This window comes from Cebus imitator, unplaced genomic scaffold (genome assembly GCF_001604975.1).
Source record: "Cebus imitator isolate Cc_AM_T3 unplaced genomic scaffold, Cebus_imitator-1.0 Scaffold92, whole genome shotgun sequence".
Classification (NCBI taxonomy): Eukaryota; Metazoa; Chordata; class Mammalia; order Primates; family Cebidae; genus Cebus; species Cebus imitator.
The window spans coordinates 5,813,601-5,828,026 of record NW_016107407.1 but is presented as its reverse complement, the minus strand read 5'-3'; the positions used below and the strand labels follow the sequence as shown (position 1 = coordinate 5,828,026).

The window sequence follows — 14,426 nt, the reverse complement described above, 5'->3', positions numbered from 1 at the left end:
ATACCTCCTCTCTGCCAGGGACACATACAGTAAATTGTCAGCTCAAACCATGTAATCTCTTAACCGTAAGTTTCCGGCATCTGTTGGCCAGTTGTTACGTGGTTGAATCATTAACATGGCTTCTAATTTTACTTTTGATTTAACATAAAACGTTTTAATGAGTATATGTAATTCATACTTTCCAACTTCAGAGAGTCCTGAAAGGGAAACCTATGCTTTTGTAACCCCAGCCTCTGAAGTAAACAGTTTTATTTTTAAATCCCATTTCCTCCTTCGTCCCCCTTACACAAATGCATTATAAAACAGACCCACTGGGCGCTATCTCCCTTTCCAAAAAAAAAAAAAAAATGCACTCAAATGTTTGTCTAGGTTTTGGTGAAGAGTCCGCTAAGCTCCGTGCTCATACGGTATGTCAGATGGGCTCATTCTTCTTTTGGAGATTAGACTCGGGCTATGAGCCCCCATTTCTCCGTCTATAAAAACAAATTGAAAACTGGCATAAGAAAGGCAATCCCTGAGTCATGCTGGGAAAATTCGGTTTTAAAACTTGGTTTCACTCTCAGGCCTGTTTTTACTGAAGTGAGATGGATTTAGTCATGGTTCATTCCTGCCAGCTGAGTTCACTTTTCCCATTTCCCCTTCTCTGAGTATGCCTTCAACCTCCAGCCTAGAAAGTGACCGCGTTCGATTAAATGCAATTTTGGATTGACCTTTGATTCAGAGACGTGCCTCTATTGATATATTTTGAGTTATTTTTTAGGAACAGACTCCAACAGGCCAGAGTAGAAAAGTTTAGTCCGTTAACATGTGTGACTGATAAAGCTTCCCTCTGACAGCTCCTTGCCATAGCCATGATGATCGTTCACCGAATCCCAGAGAGTTTCAGAAGGAATCCCACGTTAGCATCTGTTTCCTGTTGGGGAAACGTCTTTATTTCTTTATTTTTATAGAGACAGCATTTCACTCTGTTGCCTAGACTGGAGAGCAGTGGCATGATCACAGCTCACTGCAGCCTCGAACCCCTGGTCTTAAGTGACTCCCTCACCCTCAGCCTCCCGAGTAGCTGGGACTACGGGTGTGCACCACTATATCTGGCTAGTTTTTAATTTTTTTTGTAGAGTTGGGGGTCTCACTATATTGCCCAGGCTGGTCTCGAACTTCTGGGCTCAAGCGATCCTCCCATGTCTTGGCCTCCCAAGGCACTGGGTTTGCAGGTATGAGCCACCATGCCCAGCCCATGACACTTTTAAAGCAACAGGCCTGTAACTAACCTTGCTGGTGTGGCTTAACTCCTGTTGGAAGTCCCTCACCTAAGAGACCTGCGACCACGATGTCCCTGAAGAACGACCTCAGTGAAATGCCTTTTGTTTGCAACAGGAGATTAAAGAAACAGCTTCCCTTTGAGTCTCTCAGGTCCAGGCAAGTTCAGAAGCAGGATCACAACATGGCATTTAGTGTGTGGCCAGAGATAAGGCGAGGCTGAACTTGACCCCGGTCCAGCTAAGGCTCCTCTGTGCCTTGGTGGCTTTGCATTCCATGCTGCCAGTGACATGGGTACTTTCTGGGAGTGTTATCAGTGACATGGGAACCTTAGGAGTGAAGCAGAAGCAGCGTGCTACCTCCTTGGCCCTTACCTAGCCAGGAAGGAGAAATGACAAGCAAGTCAACTGTGTGCCTGTGGCAGTAACATTTTCCTACCAAAAAGCTAGAGAAAATTTTCAAGATATTTTAGGAAGACTAGGGATTTACTACGAATCTGGAATTACTGGAGGACAGGACCTGTAAAACATATTTTTAGAGCTACGGACCAGCAACGGGGCAGGGCTCCAGCAGGGGTTGGGTGATGGAACTGGGGAGGAATTTAGAGATGGTCTTGTCCAAGGACTTTCTTACGAGATGAGGAAATGGAGTGTGCATGAGAGATGCCACCCCCAGAAACTTTCTGTGTCTGAAGTTCTCTAAAGAAGGCTGAGGGAGAGAAGAGATGCGTAGCAACAGAGGAAGAAGGAAGAGGGATTCAGAGAGGGGGCCAGGAGGTGGGGAGAGAGCAGGGAGCCAGAGGTGCTGGCTGGGAGGGAAGGAACCCTCCTGTGTCCGCACCCGCCATCCATGGGCGAGTCTCAAGGTGGCACGGGTTATTTCAGTTCTGTCTCTTCCTGAGCTCTTTCCTCTGTCCCTGCCCGGGGCAGCGCAGGCTTCCTCAGGAGGAGTTCTGCCTCCCTCCAGAGGGGCAGGCCTAAGGCAGAAGCTAGAGTGGGGCGCGTTTCCGCAGAACACAAAAGCACATCTCTGTGGAGCTCACGCATGCACGATGACACAGCCCGTCAGCTGCTCCCAGGCCCTACCTGCTGAAGGGAGAAAGCCACATCCTCAGAACAAGTCATGGTTTTTTGTTGGATTTTTTGTTTGTTTGCTTTTTAAACATGGAACGCTTCACGAATTTGCGTGTCATCGTTGCGCAGGGGCCACACTAATCTTCTCTGTATCGTTCCAATTTTAGTGTATGTGCTGCCAAAGCGAGCACAAGTCATGTTTTTAAAAAAGCTCACATCGGGTGCCTCTGTGGCCATCTGCTGCGGCCCCGTCTGGTGACCTCTGTGCCATCCTCCCTGCACTGTGGGTCTCCTTCTTCACGCTCTGGTTCTGCTGGCCTCTCAGGGCTGCCCAGTGTGGGCACGGGGCTTCTCAGGGGCAGGAGGAGCAAACAGTGGGGCCAGAAGGGGCCACGGCGCTCATCACACTAGGAGGGTCCTGGGAGCAGCCCTCAGCATCCACATCAAGCCAGAGAACGGAGTCCCCTCACTCCAAACACCCAATGCCCCTTCTGAATCCCTCTAAGGATGGCATTGACAAAAGGGTGACAGATATTACTGGAAGGAAGGAGAACGCAGAGGAAAAGACGATCTCTCTACCCAGATGACCACAGGCACAGCCTCATCATGTCACAGGTGCTCTCGTCAGCCTGCTCCTCAGCCCGCAGCCTCTAGGATTGCTGGTCTTTGTTCACAGTGTCACTATCTGCATGGCTGGATGTGGGGAAGTGGGCCTTTTTCCTTCCTCTCCTTAATTCCTCAAATCCACCTGTCCCCAGGCCCCAGTGAATCCACCTTTAACCCTTCCAACCTGTGTCTCTCTTGGCCTGCGTGACCCACACCCAGGAACTGTTGATCGAAGGAGTGAATGTGTCTAAGTCGTCTCTCAGGTCAGGCCTCTGTCATTTCTGGCTGGGACTAAAGTAGCTGCTTTCTAAACGCTTTCCTTGGCCTTGATGATCCAGCCTTAACATTGTCAAGGGCCAACAAACAAACAAACAAGGCAAAAAAATCCCAACCAACCAATCAAAGAAAGAAAGAAACCAGGCTCGCACCTGTTGTCTCACCTATTTAGGAGGCCGAGGTAGGAGGATGGCTTGAGCCCAAGAGTTGGAGGCTGCAGTGAGCCATGGTCATGCCATTGCACTTCAGCCTGGGCTACACAGAGAGACCCTGTCTCTAAAATAATAATAATAATAATAATAATAATAATAATAATAATAAAACAAATTAACTAAACACCAAACAGATGCTGAAATTCTACTTAAAAAAAAATCCCCCATGCTCTCCACGAACCCAGGGATAAGGGGGGACCCAGCTCAGTCTGCCTCCCCTGGATACACGCCCTGAGACCCCATAGCTCATGTCATCAGCACAGCCCACCTCTGTGCATCACCTGTGCTGTTGATGGCACAGGCCTCCAGGTCCCCGTTGAATGCCACCTCCTCTGGAAGGCTCTCCCTAAGTCTCCAGGATAGAGGTAATCCCTCTTTCCTCTGTTCTCCCTGACACCTTATTCAAATGCCAGAGAGCCCTGTCTCACCTTGGCCCTTCCCTTCCTGGCTGCAAGATCCCTTGCCTGGCACCTGGAAAGGATGAAGGGCGGAGCATGAGTGAGAGACTGGAGGACCGGATGGAGCATGCCAAGCCCCCATTGAGCTTGAGATCGCATCTCTACAGACCAGGCAGCTCCACCCAAGGCAATCCTAATGAACTCTGGCCACACCTCGGATCGACCTGGAAAACTTTAAAGATCACAGCAGCACTGGCTGAGAAGATCCAAGTCTCCGAGTTGGGACCAGCCACAGGGTTTTGAAAGTTTCCCCAGAGATCCCCGTGTGCCGTAAGGCTGAGGGCCTGTGCTTGGAGCTGTCAGCAGAGCCGGCCTGCTGTCCAAGCCCCCAGGAACTCATGTACTTCGCTGCTGCTGACATGGGTGTTTTATTTTATTGACGGATTTATTTTTTATTTCAATAGCTTTTGGGGTACACGTGGGTTTTAGTTACATAGATGAATTGTACAGTGGTAAAGTCTGAGATTTTAGTGCAACTGTCACCTGAATAGTGTACATCGGACCCAATATGTAGTTCTTTTATCCCTCTCCTCTACCTGCTCCCGCTACTGAGTCTCCAGTGTCCATTATATCACTGTATGCCCCTGTGTACCCATCGCTCAACTCCCACTTGTGAGAACATGCGGTATTTGGTTTTCCATTCCTGAGTTACTTCACTTAGCATAATGGCCTCCAGCCTCATCTAAGTTACTGCAAAAGACATTACTTCATTCATTTTTATGGCTGAGTGGTATTCCATGGTGTATATACACCACATTTTCCTTAACCACTCATTGGCCAATGGTACTTCGGTGGGTTCCGTGTCTTCACAATGGTGAGTTGTGCTGTAGGTGCTTTTGACCTGGGATTGGTGGTGAGTGTGCACTGCATGTGTGTGTGCATTTGTGTCTTTATGTGTGAAGGAGTGGTGTGGGGTGAGGAATGGGGACCACACCTGCAGCTAGGAAACCTGGACTCTAGACCTGGCTGTGTGAACAAGGGTGGGAAAAATAAAGTCCTCTTGCAGGAAATCTGTCCTAGATCCAGGAAGGAGGACATGTCGGTGACTGTGCTGTTGGAAAGGGGCTCCGATTTTGTGTGTTCGGCATGTCTTCTTTGAGGGAGCCTGAGCCCTCTCTCCATAGTGTATATGTTCCCAATGGCTTCGGGTGGGGTTCTCTTCATTCACTCCACCCCCCATCCCAGACCCAGGGTGGGCCTGTGACTTAGATCAAGATCAGTAATGGGCACACCACCCAAACCCATGATCACCACCTGCCATGGCCTTGGCAGGACTTTGCTGGCCACTGTAGATGCCATCCCCCCTTCTGTGCAGCTGTGAGATATAGGACATGCTTGGGCCGCCAGCATCCATCTCATCTCTGCATACAGAGTCTGTGTGGAGAACAGACCCAACACAGTCCAGACTTTGTCCCAAATACATTTAGAACAAGAGATGAGACCTTAATAACATAATTTGGGTGTCTGGAGTAAGTTGCCTGAACATTTTGGGTGGGATAGACCAACCTCTTGCCCACCCCCACAGTATTTTTGGCTTGAGGTGGGCTGAATTGGTTTGCTGTCACTGATAACCTGTGTGAACTGATCCTTCTTAAGAAGCTCATAACAAAGAGATCCCTTTATTTCTAGCCATGAGCAAATGATGACAAGCCCTTAAAGATGCCAAAACAGGCCACTGCGAAGAAGAGTTGAGATAAACAAGTGTACATTACCGTAAACCAGTGCAGGATGAGACCGAATCTGGAGTTAGGATCAGGGAGGAGATGGAAAAGCTAGAACAGGGGGAGAGTGTCTAACGTGAGTGAGGAATGACGGAGTGAAGACAAAATGGCAGCACTGAAAGAGGGCGTAAAGAGATACTTTATCCTGACTTCTTAAATCATGCATTACTTGTGGCTCCTAGGTTGATGGTTTAAGTCTGGGGATGATTACAAGAGAGAATTTTCCTTTTCTAAATATCTGCTGGTGACCCCTTTTCTCTCCTCTCCCATTCTGCCACTTTAATCTCAGACATCCCATAATGCCTTATCTTCTGGTTAACAAGCACTTTCTGAGCACCTCCTCTGTATTAAGCTCAAAACCAGGCCACTGAGATGCAAAAGATGCATTTCCCCAAGGAGCTCATGGTCTTGCAGAAGAGATAACACACAAATGGCAATGATGACAAAGGGCTCTAACTAAGCACAAGTCGATGTTTAAATAAATAAACAGGCTGGGAGCAGTGGCTCATGCCTGTAATCCCAGCACTTTGGGAGGCTGAATCAGGTGGATCACCTGAGGTCAGGAGTTCGAGACCAGCCTGGCCAACATGGTGAAACCCTGTCTCTACTAAAAATAGAAAAATTAGCTGGGCATGGTAGCACGCACCTGTAGTCCCAGCTACTCGGGATGCTAAGGCAGGACAATCCCTTGAACCTGGGAGGTGAAGATTGCAGTAAGCCAAGATGGCGCCATTGCACTCCAACCGGGGCAAGAGTGAAACTCTGTCTCAAAAATAAATAAATACATAGAGGAACTCAGAAAGCTTACTTCAAAGTGTAGTCATCAAAAATACAAATTGCATTACTCTAGAAAATTACTCAGGAAAGCTCAGCATTGGGCAGAAAGTCTCTGGGAGCCTGTTTTCTAGAACCGGCAGGAAGAGGCCATTTCCCAGCTCCGTGGTGCAAACACAGAACTGTCCGTATGCTGTAGCGCATCATCACGTAGGTTCATTGAGATTGTAACTGGAAGCTTGTAGGTCACTTTGCGAACACCTCCCTCCCCTTCTCACTCCCCACACCAGGTCATGGCAGGGTGCAAGCCCCTGCAGAGAGACGGATGAACCGATGATGACCTGGGACAAAGACCCGCAGGCCAGGCTAGTGTTGTGTGTCTGTGATGTTGAGTAACCTCAGGTCAGATGGCAGTGGGAAAGGGCAAGGAGGGCGAGTCCCCAGGTGGCAAGAACACAGGGACCCTGGCCAGGCTTTCCCTCCCACGATCCCCTCCTTGGGCCCCTGCCTGCTTGGAGACTTAGACTTTAGCAACAGCTGTGGACAAGCAAGTGTGTGGCATCAAGAGGGGGCGTTTTTGTTGGGGAGGTTTCAGTGTAATAATGGGCATATCTGAACAATGGACTCTTGGGGTTGACTCTAGCAACAACTACTTAACTGCTCAGTGCCTCAGTTTCCTCATCTGTAAAGGGAACATCATAATAATACCTACCTCCTTCAAAGATGTAGTGAGATGAAAGGAGCTGCCACATGCGAAAAGCTTAGCCCTGTGCTGAACACACACGGGGTGCTCACCACGTTCTCTGCAGTGACCTCCTGGGCGCTGCTGGACCACGCAGAGCAATGACCACCCTCTTCTATGAGACAGAGTCTTTCCCTGTTACCCAGGCTGCAGTGTCTCAATCATAGCTCACTGCAGCCTGAAATTCCTAGGCTCAAGTGATTCTCCTACCTCAGACTCCTGAGTAGCTGTGACTACAGGTGCGTGCCACCACACCTGAGTAATTTTTATTTTTTTGTAGAGATAGGGTCGAAAGCAGGCTGAGCTCAAACTCCTGGCTTCAAACGATCTCCCACCTCAGCCTCCCCAAGTGTTGAGATTATAGGTGTGATCCACACCCAGCCACCTTTATCTAGTATGAAGGGTGCGATGTGGCCATCCATTGTGAGCAAGAGTAGCCACTGCATGTGCATTCGTGATGGCCACTCTGGACAGCGGCCAAAGTGGGTGATTCCCTTTGTGTTTATAAAAAAGAACAGAAATACCAACACCAAATGGTTAAACAAACCCAGATTGTTGTTGGGAATTTTGATGGAGAAAGGATTAACTCACTTTCAAGAGCCTTGGCTTCATACCTACATTATTTACTCAGCTGAGAACTGCCTTTCAACACCAGCCAGTGAGGAAGCCAGGCTGGGTGCCCAGGAGGCAGCAGGGGAGGAAGGCAGCAGGCATCCGGACACGGGTGCAGTGCACAGCCATGGCGAGGTTCTCGGAGAGGTTTCTTACTCGGCCAGTGTGAACTGATCCTCTAACTGAGGCATGAGAGTGGGGGGCTTCACCTCACTTTCTTCTGTAAGAAAGAACCACCTAATCAGGAGCATTATCAGCAGCCAGTGTCGGCCTTGGGCAGCAATGGCTTCCACCTGCTTACTTTTTCCAAATAGTTAATAGTGCTTATTATGATTTAAATGCTTCTCTAGCATCTCCAACAACTGAAGTGCAAATGTGTTAAGACACGTTCTGGTGCCAGATCCCTGAGTTTCCAAAGAGGCTGAATGTGCTTCTTTTCATACATGAAGCCAAAACATATGGAACCGGACGATTCTTTCTGCAAACTTGATAACGTGCCTGCCGTGGATGGACTTGCTCATGGTGTGTCTCCGTGATCCTGGTCCAAGGACAGTTGTCACAGTACAGGCTCTACCACCCGTACATCAGTGACACTGCAGATGTGGGGGCCTGCAGGGAGCCTCCGCAGTGCAGCCTGGATAGTGCTGAAGTGACAGGAGTGCGGCTGCACCAAGCATTCAGTTCAGTTCATTATTCACCAAACTGTTAGGTAGTAGAGCTCACGGTGGGTGTTTCCTCTCAGCTCTTTAGAATAGATAGTAAAATGTGAAGCTTGAATTTTTAGGAAAGATAGAGGAGCCCCATAAAAACACAGAAAAGCCTAGGATTATTGCCAGGGTTCACTGAGTACTGACTGGCCTTGAATGGTGTTAAGAGCCAGAAATCCAAAGCTGAAATAGCCTTCGTTCCTTGCCTTCAAGGAACTTGTAGTCTGTGACACCAATAAATAATCCCAGCCGGAAGGAGGAGTGCTGGAAGGAGAGAAAAAGTGTAACAAGTTCAGGTCACCTGTCAAGGGCTGGCCTCTCTCATCTCCACCCACAACAAATCCTGACTGGGGCAGCCTTACCCCAGCCTACGTGAAAAAATGGAGATGCATGAAGGAGAATCACCCCACTTCACACGGATAGTAAGTGGCAGAGCCAGAATGTAAATCCAGATCTCTCTGTCTCCTGGGCCAGTCAGACTTGCACAGGAATCAGGGTTCCCAGAGCAAGGGGAGATGGAGTCCCTATCTAGGGAAGTTGGGAAAAGCCACAAAGACAGAGGGTAACGGGTGAACTGCAACATGAACTGACTCCCTGTCTCCAGATTCCTTTCTGCTCATTTCCCATCTTCGGGAGCCGTAGTGGTCCCCACCGGAGAAGGTGCTGGAGCACACACCAATGGCCTGGCCTCGGATAGCGAGGGACGCCGCTGGACAGGTGAGCTGCAAGAGATGCTCCTTAAATGATCCATCCCTTCAGTCCAGAAAGAAAGGAAAGGCCATGAAACCTGGGTCCAAGTCTTAGCGGAGGAGGTTGGTGGCCAGTGGCTGGGCTGCTAGGCAGGGGAGATGAGAAGGGGTGGCCCTGGTCGCCATGATTGCTTTTCTGGGCAGAGCGGATGTGTCACTCCAGCGATTCTGATAATGATTAACAGCATGTGCAAAGGGAAAAGGGCTTTCTTGCAGCTCTGACAAATGATCCTTGAGGGATATGGATTGGAGCATAAGAAATTCCACACACAACACTCTGATCCATATGAGGCAACTGCCATCCTCCCGGTGGGTGACATCTCTTGTGTGGGTGCTGAAATGTGCCAGGTGCTTTTCATGGCTCTTGACTGTGTTTTCCAGGCCTTAGCCATGGAGGAGCTCTCAGCTAATTGGTTGCCTGAGCCCCTGAATGAGAAAATGGCATTTTTCTATGAAGAGCTGTCAGCACCTGAGAGAAGATGGAGCACGCAGGTGGGTCACAGGGTGACTGCCCGCCAATAGCATCCTCTAGCAGGGACGGTGCAGGCTGCTCCCTTTGGTAGGTAAGTGCCACCCAGGTTAGGGAGCAGTGGCACAGGCCAAGTGGCTGAAGGGGAGAAACAGGCAAAAACAAAACCAAAAAAACCCCCAGCTCCAAGAAGGTGACATGGGGATTCACTGACCTGGGCTTTGGCTCACTGTCTCCCAAATATCAACAAAAATAAAAAAATACGCAAGCAAGCAGAAATCCACCAGCACACAGAACTACAAAACATGACACACCTTTAGAATGCAACTCTGGAGCATGTCCCATTTGAAGACTCTGGTGATAGTTATGTGTGAGAGCAACAAAACATCTGGCTTGATGTTTGATGTTGAGAGCCCCAGAAGGAACAGAAAAAGTCCATATTGGAAAAGCACTTGAGGTCAGCTATTAGTATTCCATAAGGGAGGCCCCCCTCGAAGGGTCTTCTCTGATGGCGTTTCTGAAATGACCCAGTGGTCTATTTCTCCCATCTTTCACCTTCAGTACTAATAACAGTACCATTCCTATCTGAAATGTCTTTTATAATTGTGTAATTACACACCTCATTTATCCAATTGTTAAGCCAAGAGACTGATTAAATATTAACAACTGGTTGGTTCTCGTGGTGTCATTAGTTGGAACATAACCCTGTAATCTCAGGTAACACACGATGGTAATTATCCTTCACATTCACACTTAGCTGAAAACCCGGAGCAGTCAATCCAGATAAGGTTGCCCGGTTGAAAATGCATTGCCTTTAATTCTTCTTTTATCTCCAAGGTCTCAGAGCCAGGTGCATTTCAGACCAGTTCAGGGTTTTGAGAGTAAACCTGTCGCTAAGGGGGCGATGGCTGGGGAAGGGAGGCAGGGCAGGCATAACAAACAGCTCAGTTCCCAGGCATGCAGCCCTCCAGTCATAAATCTGGTGGGGCTTCAGAAGTTAGAATGGAATTTTTACCTGAAGCACCAAGATGGAGAATCTGGTTGAGTTCAAGCATCCCTCACATTCAAGAAGAGTGCAGAGTGTAGCAGTTCACCCATGTTATTTCCCAGGGTGGAGGAGGCTGGAGCGGGTATTTGCAAGCCCAGTGGCCTCTGGCTCTGGCCATCAGGGCCTCTGCCTGGACCTGCCCTAGGGCTGAGCCCATTGCAGGGCTTGGGAAGGGTCCCTCCTTCCAAACTGGTCTTTTCCTTTCAAGCCATCCCACCTCTCTTCCAGCCAGAGACCCCCCAACTTCTCTACCCATTTTCCCTTCTCTTTCACGGCCTCTGGCACCTCCCATCATGCTCTTGCTGGCCCTTGGAGCTCTGGACATTGAAATTTTCCCTGCTGCTCTCAGGTCCCAAGGCCTCTGCCTGGGTGGTGCCCCTGCTGTGGATGCCACTGTGGCCAGCAAGTTTGGACAGAATGGAGCTGGCTGATAAGGAGCCTGGGGTCTCAGGTCAGCCTGAGCGCTCTAGGCTGGGAGACCCGGGCCATGCCCACATTTTAAGATGCTGCAGATTGGAAGCACAAAGCGAGGGCAAGGCAAGGTGCCCCCCACCTGCTCAGGGTACCTGCGCAGGCACTGGCTTCCCCAACTTCCCTTCCCCATCCATTTGCTGAACTTAGAGGGAAATGTGGATTTGGGCTTATCTTAAAAATACATGAATATGTTGACAGATGTTGATGCAAAGAGCAAATGGAGAAAGCAGAGTTGTTGATTCCGGAGAACAAACCTCCAAGCAGGGTGGGAGCCTGGATGTCAGGGCACGGATGCGGGGTCCACAGGCTCCTTCAGACTTCATCACAATGGCCTCTGACACTAAAACCTAAAGTTGGATTGCTTTATACATTAAGAATGATAAAAGATGTTGGCTTCTATAGTACCTGTCATAGACCTCCTGTTTTAGGTCAGAGGAAAATGCAAAATCTCCTGAGTAAGAAAAATAAATCTGTGTAGCAAATTTGGGGTTTGCATTTATTGCTCAGCAGGGAAGAGCTGTTTAAAATCCTCCAAAGCAAGCAGACTGGCACCAGCCCTCCTTGAAGAACAGGCAGTTTTCTTTCGGCAACTCATTTGCTAGATCATAATTATACTGTAGGTTTTGGTGGTGATGGTGGTTTATTTAATACAAAGTCAGAGGAAAAGTCAGATGGACCAAAACCACGCAACACTCAATAAGGGAAGAAACTCAGGACAACAAAATTGTTTCTCTGCATCATCTGAGGAATCATCCAAACTAACTTTAAACAAAGGGGACTTGATCAGTGGCCTCTGCTTGATAATTTCTTATTTGATGGTTTATCTAAGGATTTGCTCCTGCTTCTCATCAGTCCAAAGCCTAATTTTGTTTGAAGCGTTTCTCCCCTTCTGATGTTTAAGAATATACAATGGTTTCATTTTTGTGCTCTACGACTTTCTAGCTGTCCACTTCTTCCTGACCCTCAGCTTTAGGTTCTTGTGGCCGCAGGCAGGGTTTCCAGACCAGGACCAGGCCTCCCTGATGCTGAGTAAGCGTTGCAGCTCAGAACTGCCCACTGCCACCCTGCCTTTGTGGATTTATCATTTTCTTCCCTATTATGTGCCTGTACCTACAGAACGCTCTTCACAGCTGGCAGCAGGCAGGCAGTGCCCAGGGGCGTTGAGCCCCAGAGACCTGACAAGCCTGTTTGAGCCATGCCTGAAAAATGTGCCTCATCCTCAGGCTGCAGTGGGGAAAACAGAAGAATTTAATTGGTTCTGACTTCAGGATTCAGATCACAGTTTTCCCTGGAGGTGTGCATTGCAGGAAACAATATTACCAAAGCCAGGTCCTTTCTAAACGGCTGAAATTAATCAAGTTCCATGATCATTTGTAATGGGAAAATAGAAGAGCGCATTCGAACATTTAATTACAATATTTTGTAATTGTTAAATCACCAGCGACATTACAAAATGCTCTTGGTGAGCAGATACCTGAAGTATTTCTGTTGAGAAGGCAGAAATACTCAGCAAAAAGGAAGCAATTGTAGCTATCTTTTCTCCTCCTTTATCTTCCCCCAAAGGGAACAATTCAAATACATCATTTGACTTGATTGTTTTTAATTACATTGTAAACATTAAAAAAAAAACTGGGATAAAGGTGAACGTGCAAGTCAGTTGGTAATAAAAATGCAGGCTCCAATTCTTCTTGGATGACAGATGAAATGAGTTTAATATATTCTTGTTTTGTGGAAAACATGAACATTTAAAACTGCAAACACTGAATTCAATTAGCAGGCCTTGTTTAAAACAGCTTGGAGAACTGGAGGGCAAGGAACTCTTATTATCCGCCCATTGTAGAATTGGGGTGAGCACCACAGGTCATGGCTGGTACCAATTGGTGGAGAAACAATGTAAAATTGGTTCCCGTGTTTTTCCATGCAGCCATGTCTGGCAAGCAGATCTACTGAGAGATTTAGCTGCTAGTGTTTTCAATCCCTCGCCTCACATAAGCGCTTAATTCATCAGAAAGATATGAAAGCAGAGAAAATACAGTGTTGAAAGATGGACTGCTAACTGCATTGCTTTCAAACGCAAGTAAATCCCAACGGTAAAGTCCGATTGCAAATTTTCCTCCACGAATGAATCACCATCGGCAGTTCTCAGTGGGCCCCATGCACGGCTCACCTGCCTACAGAGGTACTCCCTACGAGAAACCCGTCCCACGCTAACTTCCTGAGTTGGCGGAGGTTTTGATTTTGGAGAAGAGATCTGTTCTTTTGACAGAAGAGGGTGTTTTGCCATGGTGTTCAAGGAATATGTATTTTTGGTCTCTTAGCACAGCCATGACTTTTACAGCCCTGGAAACTCATAAATAACGCAGTTCACACATTTCATTGCTTTGACCAATTCGCTAGGAAGAGCAGGGAACTGACCTGAACAGGAACCCCATTGTCACCTGAGCTGCACACCAGGTCTGATCTTTCCTTTGTTTGAGTTGTTAATCGTGCTCCGTGAATGAAACAATGCATGCTGGCCCTTGAGACGGAGGAGCACTACTCACTTCGACTATTAGAACCCTAGCAGTTTCCGTAGCCTTGAGAGTTCAAGCACTGCAGCAAAGACAATTGGTGGGGCAATTCCTCAGAGCACCTCCCACCTTGCCTCCTGCTACGGAGTAATGCCTTCAAAGTACGCAGTAACATGGTTTCCAGAAAAACATAGGCAAAGCAAAAATTTACAGGATTTGGCCAGGTGTGCTGGCTCACACCTGTTTTTTCAGGAAAATTGAACTACATGTGATTGTCAGCAGGAGAGTGGGACAGCCACCACAGTTAAAGTTCTGTGGGCCATGCCTTCATGCCCCACCCCGCGCACTGAACTTGTCTGGACCGAGCCAGAGCCTGGAAAGGTGGCGTGGCTGTTCCCTGAGTGGGATCCCCCTAACTTTCACTCATGGAATGTTTAATGTTTTCCTTTTACAATTTCATTCTTCAGCTCCCTCTCTCCTAATGATGAATCCTGTAAACTTTTTCTGTGTGTATGAGAGAGTCTTGCTCTGTCGCCAGACTGGAGTGCAGTGGTGCAATCTAGGCTCACTGCAACCTCCGCCTCCGGGTTCAAGCGATTCCCCTGCCTCAGCCTCCTGAGTAGCTGGGACTACAGGCACGCACCACCACGCCCGGCTAATTTTTTATATTTTGGTAGAGACGGGGTTTCACCATGTTGGCCAGGATGGTCTTGAGCTCCTGACCTCGTGATCTGC

General features: G+C 48.3%; 1 long non-coding RNA gene and 1 other non-coding gene across 2 annotated transcripts; both read right to left on the bottom strand.

The window, feature by feature from the left end:
* Nucleotides 1-232: 232 nt before the first annotated feature.
* LOC108309221 lies at nt 233-2,279 on the bottom strand. Its single transcript, XR_001827237.1, has 2 exons — nt 2,101-2,279; nt 233-473 (listed from the first exon to the last, which is right to left on the bottom strand). It is a non-coding gene; the product is annotated as an uncharacterized LOC108309221 (long non-coding RNA).
* Nucleotides 2,280-2,417: 138 nt separating this feature from the next.
* On the bottom strand, nt 2,418-2,524 carry LOC119472273. Its single transcript, XR_005201397.1, has one exon. It is a non-coding gene; the product is annotated as a U6 spliceosomal RNA (small nuclear RNA).
* Nucleotides 2,525-14,426: the final 11,902 nt, after the last annotated feature.